Source organism: Pinus tabuliformis, chromosome 8 (genome assembly GCF_031772625.1).
Source record: "Pinus tabuliformis cultivar Carrire ecotype Pingquan chromosome 8, CPIR1, whole genome shotgun sequence".
Taxonomy (NCBI): domain Eukaryota; kingdom Viridiplantae; phylum Streptophyta; class Pinopsida; order Pinales; family Pinaceae; genus Pinus; species Pinus tabuliformis.
In genome coordinates, this window is record NC_142294.1 from 1,404,401,615 (window position 1) to 1,404,413,654 (window position 12,040).

General features: G+C 39.7%; 1 non-coding gene across 1 annotated transcript; it reads right to left on the bottom strand.

The window, feature by feature from the left end:
- Positions 1-409: 409 nt before the first annotated feature.
- Positions 410-481, bottom strand: TRNAD-GUC (transfer RNA aspartic acid (anticodon GUC)). Its single transcript has one exon. It is a non-coding gene; the product is annotated as a tRNA-Asp (tRNA).
- Between the last annotated feature and the right edge of the window lie 11,559 nt (positions 482-12,040).

The window sequence follows — 12,040 nt, forward strand, 5'->3', positions numbered from 1 at the left end:
CAACAATTTGACTTTGAATATATAGATAATACATTTAAACTACACTATAAAAAAATAAATTTTTTTCAAAAAAATATAAAAACAATATATTGGAAAAAATCAACTTATAGTTTGAATAAAACAATGAAAAATTCAACTTAATAAGAAATAAAATTCAACTTATAATTTTGTTTTTCACAGATTTATGAAAAATATAATGGAAAAACCATCTCTCAAGATTTTAAAAGGAAAAAAAAAAACGGAAAATCAAATGAGTAGTGTTTCGTACAGTCGAAATACCTACTCCATAGTTGCAATGGACAAATGGTCGTTGTCATTAAAACATCTATGCCCTTGAAATGGAACTCACCACCTAATAATATCGATAACAACTCAGATAAATGTATTCATTTGTATTTGAAAAGGAAATCGCCGTTGCCGGGGATCGAACCCGGGTCACCCGCGTGACAGGCGGGAATACTTACCACTATACTACAACGATATGGTTATTTGGCTACTGGGAATATAAACCATATCTTCTAATCATCACCACATAACATTGTAACCCAATCAATATTAGTCATGTTTGCTAGTTACGAATGTAATGACCTTGATGGAATGATATAAAGTTATCTAGGAGTGTATGCTATACCAAATGTGGTTTATGAAGGGGACAAGGGATGATAAGGCCAAATAAGGTTATTCTATAATCCTTCGCATTGTATCTAAGTACATCAACTTTTACATGGGTATATTAGTTGAGCTTTTGCAGGAGTATATTAGGTAATAATGGTGGTAGTTTATTGCTGGTTTTAAAGATAAATAATTTAGTACTAAGTGAAGCTAAATTACTTTCCTAATGTTATAAGGAGCTTTATGAGTTTTATGCATATGGTTAGGTGTAATGATTTTTCATTCTAAATTAACATATTTAAATATGGTTTCAATTTAAGCTGATTGGATATTGGATTTTTTTTTCTAATAAAATAATGATGTTAAAATCAACATCAAAATAAATAAACTTTAATAATCACATCGATGGAGTAATAGATACAAAGACCAAAAAGCCATGGAGGGTTATGTGATAGGATATTGATCAATGAAGATGGAGTCATGGGCCAACTAGAAACAAATGAGAAAATAGGTCAGGTCTATATTGATGTAGTGAATGTGTTAATGAGATGATTAAGATTAAGAAAGGTGGTGTCTTTTTTAGTTATTCAGTACATGTATCAAAGTTGTTTTTGATTGTCTAGTGTTATTGGTTGTATGGTTTTTTGATTTTTATAGGATTAATGAAATAAAGTTGTTTTGATTGTTTAGTGTTAATGGTTGTATGATTTTATGATTTTTATAGGATTAATGAAAAGTATATTCGTAAAATGAAATGAAGCATTAAAATGGGCATTGCTCGCAAGTGCAGTGAAAGAGCTCATATGAAAATTGGGAAGAAATATTTAACACAAAAATTGTTTGTTTTTAGTTTGTTCACAAATGGGTAGGACTTACTTGTGGCTTGAGAAACCACGACCGATGCATATATAAACCATCAAAATCACTCATAGATCGCACACGACCTAGGCCACACCAACCCATACTCATGGTTGGATTTGAACCCATGACATTTCGAATTGATGACCTTTTCACCAGAGAGAACCTTAACAGAACACCCTGTCAATGATTGTTCTATGCCTCGTGGGTTTTAAAAAGAAGGAAATGAAGGTGAGCTTTGATGTAATTATGTTATGAAACCAGCTCAAGAAAAGATAGAAAAGATAGATCAACGCCTTAGAATTCAGCCTCTTCGAGGGGGCAACCTCCTTTACATTACATAAATGAACAATTCTTGGATGATACAAATGAAAAGACCTCATTTCTATATATAGGAGTCTAAGGGGTCATAACATAATTAGAGCCGACATAACAATAATAATGTAAGGGCACAATAATAACAATAGTGAGCTTCTATGGGGCACAATAGTAACAATATGGGCACTACATGGGTACAACAATATAATAAGTGGGCTATACTAATAACAATAAGGGGTTACACTAGTAGTATAGGGGCCTAACATGCCCCTCTCCTTCAAAAAGCGTTGTCCTCAACGCTTGAGTAGTTCTTGATGCTTCTGTATAAAATTCTTGTCCTCCCATGTGGAATCTTCAGCGGGTAAGTTCTTCCACTTGATGAGATACTCTGAAATTGATCATTTTGTAGCTGTCGGGTTCTTGTTTCTGTGATTTCTCCAGGTTCCAATATGATTTTTCCTTCCTCTTCAATTTCTGGCAATATTGTTTGAATTGGGATCTTTTGCAACTTTTGAATAAGTGGCCATACTTCTTCGTCATTCTTCCATTCATCCCTTGCTTCATTTATCCAATCTGGTTGGATAATATAAATAGCACAAAACAATGCTTCCACATCCTCATCCTTGAAGAGTCTTCCCATTCGGTAAGGTCGCCATTTTTTAAGTGCATGTAGTATTGCCAACATTTCCTTCTCATAAATAGCTTGCTTGAGATGTAGCAGTAAAAATACCCAATCACCTACATCAAAACATTTTTCACTACAATGTTTATCTACCTGTTGTTTCGTTTGATTTTGCACCGAAGTGGCGTTATCCTTTAAAAGTTGGAGAACTTGTTGTTGATGCTCGATGTGATCTTTCACTGCTTGAACCTTTTTCTTCCTGATATGTCCTTCTATCTCTAGAGTTTGAGGAGTGGTAATTTCTTCCAATCCTTTACAAGATATGGTCGGATTCATTTCTTGATGCTCGATGTGATCTTTCACTTCTTGAACATTTTTCTTCTTGATATGTCCTTCTATCTTGATAGTTTGAGGAGTGGTAATTTCGAACAATGAATTACAAGATATGGTTGGATTCATTTCTTCTTTCTCGATGTGATCTTTCACTTCTTGCACATTTTTCTTCTTGATATGTCCTTCTATCTTGAGAGTTTGAGGAGTGGTAATTCTTGCCAATGCTTTACAAGATATGGTCTGATTCATTTCTTCTTTCTCTGGGGTGGGGTCCTGGCGTATATCTTCTTCTTTTGATGTTTCTTGATCCTTTTCTTCCTCCTCTTCATATTTTATGTAAAATAATTTCTTCTCAGCACACTTATGACCTTTAGTGCATTTGCTATCACAATTGTAACAAAGCCCTTTTTCTCTTTTTTCTTCCAATTGTTGTGGTGTAACCCTTGTAGGTTGTGGAAGGCTAGGAGAAACAACACTTCCATCTTTATAGTTGTGAGGGGTACGCTTCCTGGTTTCCATAATCTTTCTTTCCACTATGTCACAAAGCCCTTTTACTCTTTCCAATTGTTGTGGTGTTGCTCTTTGTATCCTCATAATGTGCTATCATTTCCTCAGTGAAAATTGACCACGTAACAAGTCGTTTACGAGAACAAAGCCCTTTGTACCATAAAAATTAATCTGGTTCTAAATATGAAGATGCAATACATGCCTTTTGTAACAGTTGTACACCATGTAGATCAAAATATTGCTCCATCTGAAGTATCCAATTTACCAGATCCTTGCCATCAAACTTCCTCATCTTGCTTTTTCTTGATTTTAGGAGCTCGACCTTGAAATGACTATAACTCTGTACTTTCAGATCTTTAAGTTCTGAAATTGTGATCTGTAGTAGTCCTCTGTGTCCTCTTTCCAATGCCACCAGTGTGATCCAAATTGGATTTTCTAAGAAAGAGTTATGCACAATCTCCCAAGATGACCTGATTATAGACCTTTCCAGAAGAGCGAACTTGTATGAAGTGCCACATGTCACTGTTTTGACCTTTGGTCTGAAAAAGATATAAAAAAAACTACAGTCCATCCTGTTTCTGTACCTTCTTACAAAGTTTCAATCCGATCCCCAGAGAGAAAGTTATGATACTTTTCCCCAGGTCACCTGTTTGGAATGTAATTCAGGAGTCTGCAAAAAGACCAAATTCCTCAGATCATATCTCCGCAAATATAGTGTGAACAACTCTGAAATTCGGACCCGAGGTTCAGCGCGATTTCTTCTCAAATGTGTTTTTTTTGAAACTTCTGAAACATTGCAGAAAAAAAAGTTATAGCGAAAATGCCACGATGACCTGTTTGGAGCAGCGAAACCCTAGAATCCAAAGCTCTGATTCCAAATGTTATGAAACCAGCTCAAGAAAAGATAGAAAAGATAGATCAATGCCTTAGAATTCAGCCTCTTCGAGGGGGCAACCTCCTTTACATTACATAACAATTCTTGGATGATACAAATGAAAAGACCTCCTTTCTATATATAGGAGTCTAAGGGGTCATAACATAATCAGAGCCGACATAACAATAATAATGTAAGGGCACAATAATAACAATAGTGGGCTTCTATGGGGCACAATAGTAACAATATGGGCACTACATGGGTACAACAATATAATAAGTGGGTTATACTAATAACAATAAGGGGTTACACTAGTAGTATAGGGGCCTAACAAATTATGTGTGCACAATTTACATAACCATTTAATATGGTCTCATTGGGTCTAACCACACATTCAAGCACTACCTCAAGGTACCCCATGGCTTCAAGTTAGGCCCTCATAGGAGTTGAACCTTGTCCAATGGTGAAAAGCTCAATTTCCACCATTGTATCCAATCTTTTTGAGATTTTATTAAAAAAAGAAATGGGGTGGGATTTGATCCACTTATGTATGTCACACAACTATTTAATATAATATTTTTTGGTGCAACCATATGTACCATGACTCTAGGCTAGGTCCTTATGGAAATTGTAAAAATTATGGTGTAGATTTATAATTTCTCATGAAGTTTTAATCAAAATCACAAGACACAAACCTACTCTACTGCTCTACGAAATTCAATTCACAATTTAGAACATCAATCACAAACATGCAATGAGAAATAATACACATGCACACAATATTTTTTAGGGGAAAGCAATCTGCTAAAAACCCCTATGCTTGCTTGCATTAATCTGATGAATATAGATGTATTACAATTTCTTTGCTCAACTGAGCAAAACTTGCAAGTGAATAACCTATCTCTCTTCTCACTGAGAAGCTCTGACCCAAACTTAGTCAATTTTTTCCTCTGCTTGAGCCCCTATTTTCTTGCACAATTCCTTGAGAAATTAGGCCCCTATTACTTAGGAAATTCCTCCACCACAGATGGGGAAATAAAATTCTCTGCATCCACTAGCTATTTTGGGCTGATTGATCAATTAACTGGATGATCACTGAGTTAGAATGAAGTCCCACTACACAACTGACCTTCCACTAGTTCCTCCAACAGTTGGAACTAGTTTAACTAAAAACAACTTGAAATAACTGACCTTGATTGCTACAAATTAGTAATCACACATGCTTAACTAAACTCCAAGCCCTCTAACTTGAATTTACTAAGTAAAATGAGTGACACAAGCCATGCCACACAATTTAACTGCATCCAAGTTGTCTGTTGATGTGGAAATTCGAATTTCTCAATTTAACCAAGGCAAAATCAAATTGAGATTTTCTTGCTGCATTTTTCAACACTCCCTCTCAGTAAGAAAGGGATTTTCAAGCACCCCTATCCTGCACCTGTGGAACTTGAACTTCCATCTTGACAAATCATTTTTTAAAATGTTAGCATCTTGTTCCTTTGTCAGAATGTATTGTAGCAACATTATCTGCCTATGCACACAGTGCCATAGATGGTGATATCAAATATCTATATGCTTGGATCGATCGTGAAATAAAAGATTCTTAGAGAGTTTGATGTAACTATGATTATAATAGTACATCAATGTTGAATCCATCATCTGACCAAACAGTCCTAGAAGTATCTTTCTCATCTATATCACCTCACATGCTGCTTGAATTGCAACCATGTATTCTGCTTCTATTGAGATGAGCACCATTGAAATTTGCTTCTTGATGTACTAGGAAAGTGTTATGGACCCAACACTGAAAATTCCACCTGATGTTCTCTTTCGGTCGGATGGATTCCCTGCCCAATTTTCATCTGTGAAGCCACACAACTTCAATCCCTCTATCCTTTTGTACCATAGTCCGAACTGGGTAGTGCCTCTAAGATATCATAAAACATGCTTAACTGCCTTCCAAACTAATTTAGTCGGATTAACCATAGCTTGGCTAAGCTTTTTGAAAGCATAGTACATATCTGGTCACATGTTCACAAGATATACCATTGAACCCACTAGCTGCCGATAAATGGTAGCATCCACTTCTTCACCTGAAGTGGAATCCTCCTTCCTCTAGTTGTCGCTAGAGGTGTCTCCATGGGTTTATAAGTCTCCATGCAAAATATCTATAGTATCTCATTGGCATACTTGCCTTGAGACACAAATAATTCCCCATCGTACTTCCATCTCGAGCAAGTAGTGCATGAGACCCATGCCCTTCACTTAAAATTCCCTTGCAAGGCCCTCCTTGCAAGATCTGATTAGTTGTTCATCACCAGTTAAAATCAAATCATCAACATATAAGACAATAATAAGAAATTTACCTTCTACCAAGATGTGATAGAGGTTTGCATCTGCTTCACTGTTGCTAAATCCCAAATTGGTGAGATAACTGTCCATTTTGGTGTACCAAGCACAAGGTGCTTATTTGAAACCGTACAACTCTCTCTTGAGTCTGCACACATGAGAATCTCGCTCGAATGTCTCAAAACCTTCTAGTTGCTCGAGGTACACTTCCTCCTCAAGAACCCCATGGAGAAAAGTTGTTTTTACATCCATCTGGTGGATCTTCCATCCCATCTGCACAACTAGTGCAAGAATTGATCTAATGGATGAGTACCTTGCTACAGGAGAAAAGGTATCCTCATAGTCAATTCCATCAACCCGAGAGTATCCCTTGGCCAAAAATCTGGCCTTATACTTCTCTATGCTTCCATCTGCTGCATGCTTAACCTTGAAGATCCATCTCGAACCCACAACTGATTTATCTGTTGGTCTTGGGACCACTTCCTAAACATTGTTCTTTACAATGGATTCATATTCCTCCACCATTGCATCAACCCATATAGGTTTCTCTACTACTTCCTCGAAAGAGTATGGCTCAGTCTCTACAAGCTCATTCATTAGGGCCATGTAGCTAGTGTACCTCTCTGGTGACCTCCTTTGCCCATGAAAATTTGAAGGAGCTCCCACATTATCCCTCACATCCTGCACAAATCTATCAACTTCCCTAGTTCTTTTTCTACCTTCTCTGGATGGTTCTGCTTGAGTGGATGTCTCCACTCTCTGATCCTAAATTTATGGTTGCTCCACAACTTCCTAAGGCTCCTCATTTGGAGCTAAAAGCTCCTCTTCTGGTGGTATCAAAAACTCCCTCTCAAGAGAGCACCACATGGATTTCTCCTCATCAAACTTTACATCCCTTCACACAACTACCATTATGAGGGATGTAAAGTACACATGGTAGTTGTGTGGAGTTTTTGTGTAACCCACAAATACCCCTAACTCCAATGTTTTCTCAAGCTTCTTCCTTGATTATTTTGAGACATGGCAGTAAACAGAGGCTCCACAAATCCTAAAGTGTGACATATCTGGCTTTCTCCCCAAGAAGGCCTCTTCTGGTGTAATCATACCAAGAATCTGATGAGGACTATGGTTCTACAAGTAGACTGTTGTGTTACATGCCTTAACCCATAAATGTAGAGGTAGGCCTTGATCATGCAACATATCCTTCACATCTCCCACAATGCTACAATTATTTCTCTCAACCACCCCATTCTACTGTGGATTGTGGGGAGTTGTCAACTCTCTTCGAATGCCTTATTTCACACATAAATTTTTGAATTCATTCAAAAAATACTCACCTCTATTATTCCTCCTGAGAGCCTTCACCTTCTTGTTGGTTTCTTTCTCAACAAATGTGTTAAATTCTACAAACTTGGAGAATGTCTCATCTTCCTTTTGCATGAAGAATATCCATCTTTTTTTTCTTTTTTTCTTTTTTGTAAGTAAGATTTGATATTAACAAAACCAAAATATAGTAAAAAACTTTTGCTGAAGCAGATTACTGGCCGTTAAGCTGCAGGCCTTACCCCATGATACCAGAAGAGAACAGAGTGACTGAAGACGAGAAAAGACATAATAATAGGAAACTGAGAACCGGCACACCACGCAGGGCGACAACTAACAAGAGTAGACAACAGACAAAGACAGAGGAAACCTGGACAGATAACATAATAACCCGCTGAGAGGAGGAAAGCAGGGGTGGCAAGCCTCGAGGCAAAAGAAGGCCGCTGGGGACGAGGGGTCTGATAGACTGCAAAGTCAAAGGCGCTTGAACATCTCCATGACTGGAGTAGATCTTGACATCTTGATCTGCCCTGGCCTGGGCGAATTGCCCTGCTGGGCTCCCGATGGTTCACCCTTTTGCATGTCGGAGGGCTTGTTGTCTTGCCCGATGGTTTGTCGTAGAAGCTTTATCAGAACAATGAGTTTTTTATCCATGGTGTCGACTTGTTGGTTAATTGCGCTTAATTTGAATTCGCTGCTCTCCACCATCGCCATGTGGTCATGCGACATCGTTTCTGCAAACTGCTTAAGCTTACGCAGCTGCTCTGCGTGTTCACCTTGGATGTCCATTGCTTTCGCGAGGAGGGTCTTCATGTGCCAACTTTCTGCTTGAGTTCTTACGAATTGAGTGGCTCGAGTGCTGGGAGTTCCAGGGTCCTGGAGCCAGTCAACTTCTTTCCTGATTTGCTGGTCAGAGAGCTTGCTTTCCTCGTCCTGGACAGTGGCTTCTAAGTCAATGATCTTGCGCTTGTTCCATTGCGAGGTTCGCCTCTCAAACATCTCTCTTGCTTGTTGCAGATCATGGTTGGCGGATTTGTTGCGGCTGCCCTCCCCTGCCATTGTATTTCTAACTTGCCTAGCTTTATCCTGAGCACTGTTTGCAGAGTGAGGAGGATTAGTTTTGCTGCACGCTGAGACAATGTTTTTCGTTTGGCCTTTGAGAGTGGTTAAATAACAAATTTCGGGGAGATTTCTGGTGTGTGATCGTTTAACTTTGTGCAACTTGCACGTCAGATCACCATAAGTGCTGCGTGATGGAATTTTGGTTGGGTTGTGGAATAATTGAATCCCTTTACGGTCACCGCTCCCTGCTTTCTCCAGGTTGTGCCAAGTGTCCCTTTTCCTTATTATGTTTCAGCGGCTCATATCACCACAGATTATGAACCTACACAAATCTTTGTCACCTGCTTCTGTCATAGTTGCCCTCATCCTGTTTGTCCTTCGCGGCCTGCTGGAAATTAATGGAGCGCGTCTAGTCAGCCTGTTCAAGCAATTATGGCATTGGGCTATTCGACCCTCCGGTCGGACTCCTCTGCCGTCACCATATCTAACCGTGAGAGTTGGATGCATTTTCCCCTTAATTGTTGGTTGTCAACCTGCTGCCAACAGCTGTCCCATATTTCGTTGGGGTGTTCAATCCCATGATTTGCCAAGTGGTTAGCAACCGAATTGGCATTTCGCCTTACTGCCTGAAAGATGAGGCCTTTCATTTCTCCTATCAGCTTGGCAATGTTGTCTGTGACCTTGGACAATCGCCGGTGTTTTGTAACTTTGCTGGCTGGCGTTCCCCCGTAGATTTTCTTGGCCATAGTTATGGCTACTTCTGAATCTCCCTCAATTGCTGCTTTGCTTGTTTGGTTAATTTGGAGAATCCTTAGCCCTTTTTCCATAGCTACAAATTCCATTTCATTATTTGTGCCTTCCCCAAGAGCTTTACTGTAGATGTGAAGTATTTCTCCTTCATGGTTTCGGATAATTCCTCCAATGCCTACTGGGCCGGGATTGCCTCTCGAGGAACCGTCAAAGTTTAGCTTTAGAAACCCTTCTGGCAGACACTTCCAGCCCTTCGGCTCAGTGTTTAGGTTTTGCTGCTGCGCAGTAGATCCCAGTTGTTGTTCGTTGAGCAGGTTGAAGGCATTCAAAATTCGCTGGTCCTCGGCCGAAGGTTGGTTGTCAGGATTTGCCTTGCATTTTACCAAGATTAATTGACGCATGTTTTGGATTAAGGTGCTTTGCAGGTACTCTATATTTCTGTGCTCACTTTGAAAGATTCTGCGATTTCTTTATTTCCATATGGTCCAAGTTATGAAGCCTGGTAGAATTTTCCATATGTTGTTGATTCTTACGTTGTTAGAGTATTTGCTTGGCCAATTCATGATGGTATTTTGAATGGATTCCCTATCTCTGTTTGTTTGTTGCAATATAGTTTCCATCCCTTGCCATAGGTGATCAGCCCAATCACAGGTATTGAAAAGATGGTTCATGGTTTCTTCTGCTTGATTCCACATAGGGCATATGGAGGGGCATTCGAAACCTTTTTTGCGCAGGTTCTCCCATGTGAGAGTTTTTCGCCTCATGAGGAGCCATAGAAAGGTTTTTATTTTAGGCCAGAACATGGCATCCCAAACCTTGTTGCACCATTGTATCGCCTCCATCTGCTCCGAGTGTTCTAGCTGTTCTCTGGCCTCTTTGAGAGTGAAGTTACCACTCCCTTTCATACCCCATCTCAGTATGTCGCTTTCTGTGGTCTTTCTGATATTTCGATTGTTTATGTAGTTCAGAAGGTCCTTTGTATTGTTGTTTTCTTCAATTGGGTTCTCAGTGTCCTGGAGTGCCCATTCTCTCCATTCCTGGTCGCAGCTGTTAGGATTCCAGTAGTGGTGGACTGTAAATTTTCCCCTGTTCTGGCATTCTCTTTTAAACTCTTCAAGCTCTGGTTTTTCCAGCTTTGGGAGCTGCTGCCAGGCATCTTCCCAGAAGAGGGCCGTTTCCCCATTGCGGATCTCCCAGAAGTTGTGGTCTTGAACTAAGTTGCGGTTTCTTCTAGCTAAATTCCATATTGGAGAACCCTCTGGTGTTTCCTGTATCCTGATTAGGTCCTGTTCGTTGTAGTTAGCAGAGTATTTCTCCAACCAGTGTCTGGCCCAAGGTAGGTTGGTTTCCTTCAGCCAACGCCACCACAACTTGGCTCCGCATGTCATATTGATGGTGTGGGGATCAATTAAACTTAAACCACCTTCTTCTTTCGAAGTGCATAGCTTGTTCCAGGCCACTAGTGCCCATTTCTTTTTCTCCGCATTGCCACCCCACAGAAAAGATCTTTGTATAGTTCTAATTTTCTGAAGGATACCGCTAGGGGCCGGCATGATGGATAGCAAATACTGTGGGATGGCCTGCAGTATTACTTTGGTGAGGACTCGTCTCCCAACAAAGTTAAGAGCCCTGTGAGTCCAATGCTTGCATTTTTTCTCCAGTTTCGCTAAGATTTTTTCCCAGTGAATTTTTAGCCAAGGCTTAGTAGTGAGAGGGGCTCCCAGATACTTAGATGGTAGAGTGCCTTTTCGGAAGCCAAGAATGCTGGAAAGATGGTTCTGGATGGCAGGATGAGTGTTAAAGAAGAAGATAGTCGATTTAGCATGGTTAATCTCCATGCCTGAAGCTTTGCTAAAGAGATTTAGAATGTTTTTGAAGGCCATAGCTTCTTTCACAGTTGGAGTGCTATGCATCATTTTTTCATCGACAAACTGCTGGTGCGTTGTTGCAGGAATGGAGGGGAAAGGGTGTAAGCCTTTGAGTTTCCTTTCCTCTCTTGCTTTGTGAATGAGCCTGCTGAGCCCTTCCATAAGGATCACAAATAGGAAGGGGGAGAGAGGGTCTCCTTGTCTAATGCCTCGGGAGGGGGAGAAAGGTGCAGAGGGGGAGCCATTAACCAGAATGGAAAAATTGGTAGATTTGATCAGAGCAAGTATCCATTTGGTCCATTACTTGTCAAAGCCAAAAGCATTTAGAGTGGCTTCCAGATAATTCCAGTTGACTTTGTCAAAGGCTTTGGAGAGATCTAGCTGCATCAGCATGCTTGGTAGTTTCCTTGTCTGCAGGGTGTGAACCATCTCCTGTGATAAAAGGATGTTGTCTAAAATTTTCCTGCCCTCCACGTAGCCTGACTGCTCTTCTGAGATTAAGTTAGGAAGAATAGGCTTAAGTCTGTTGGCTATGACTTTAGATATGATTTTATATATCACATT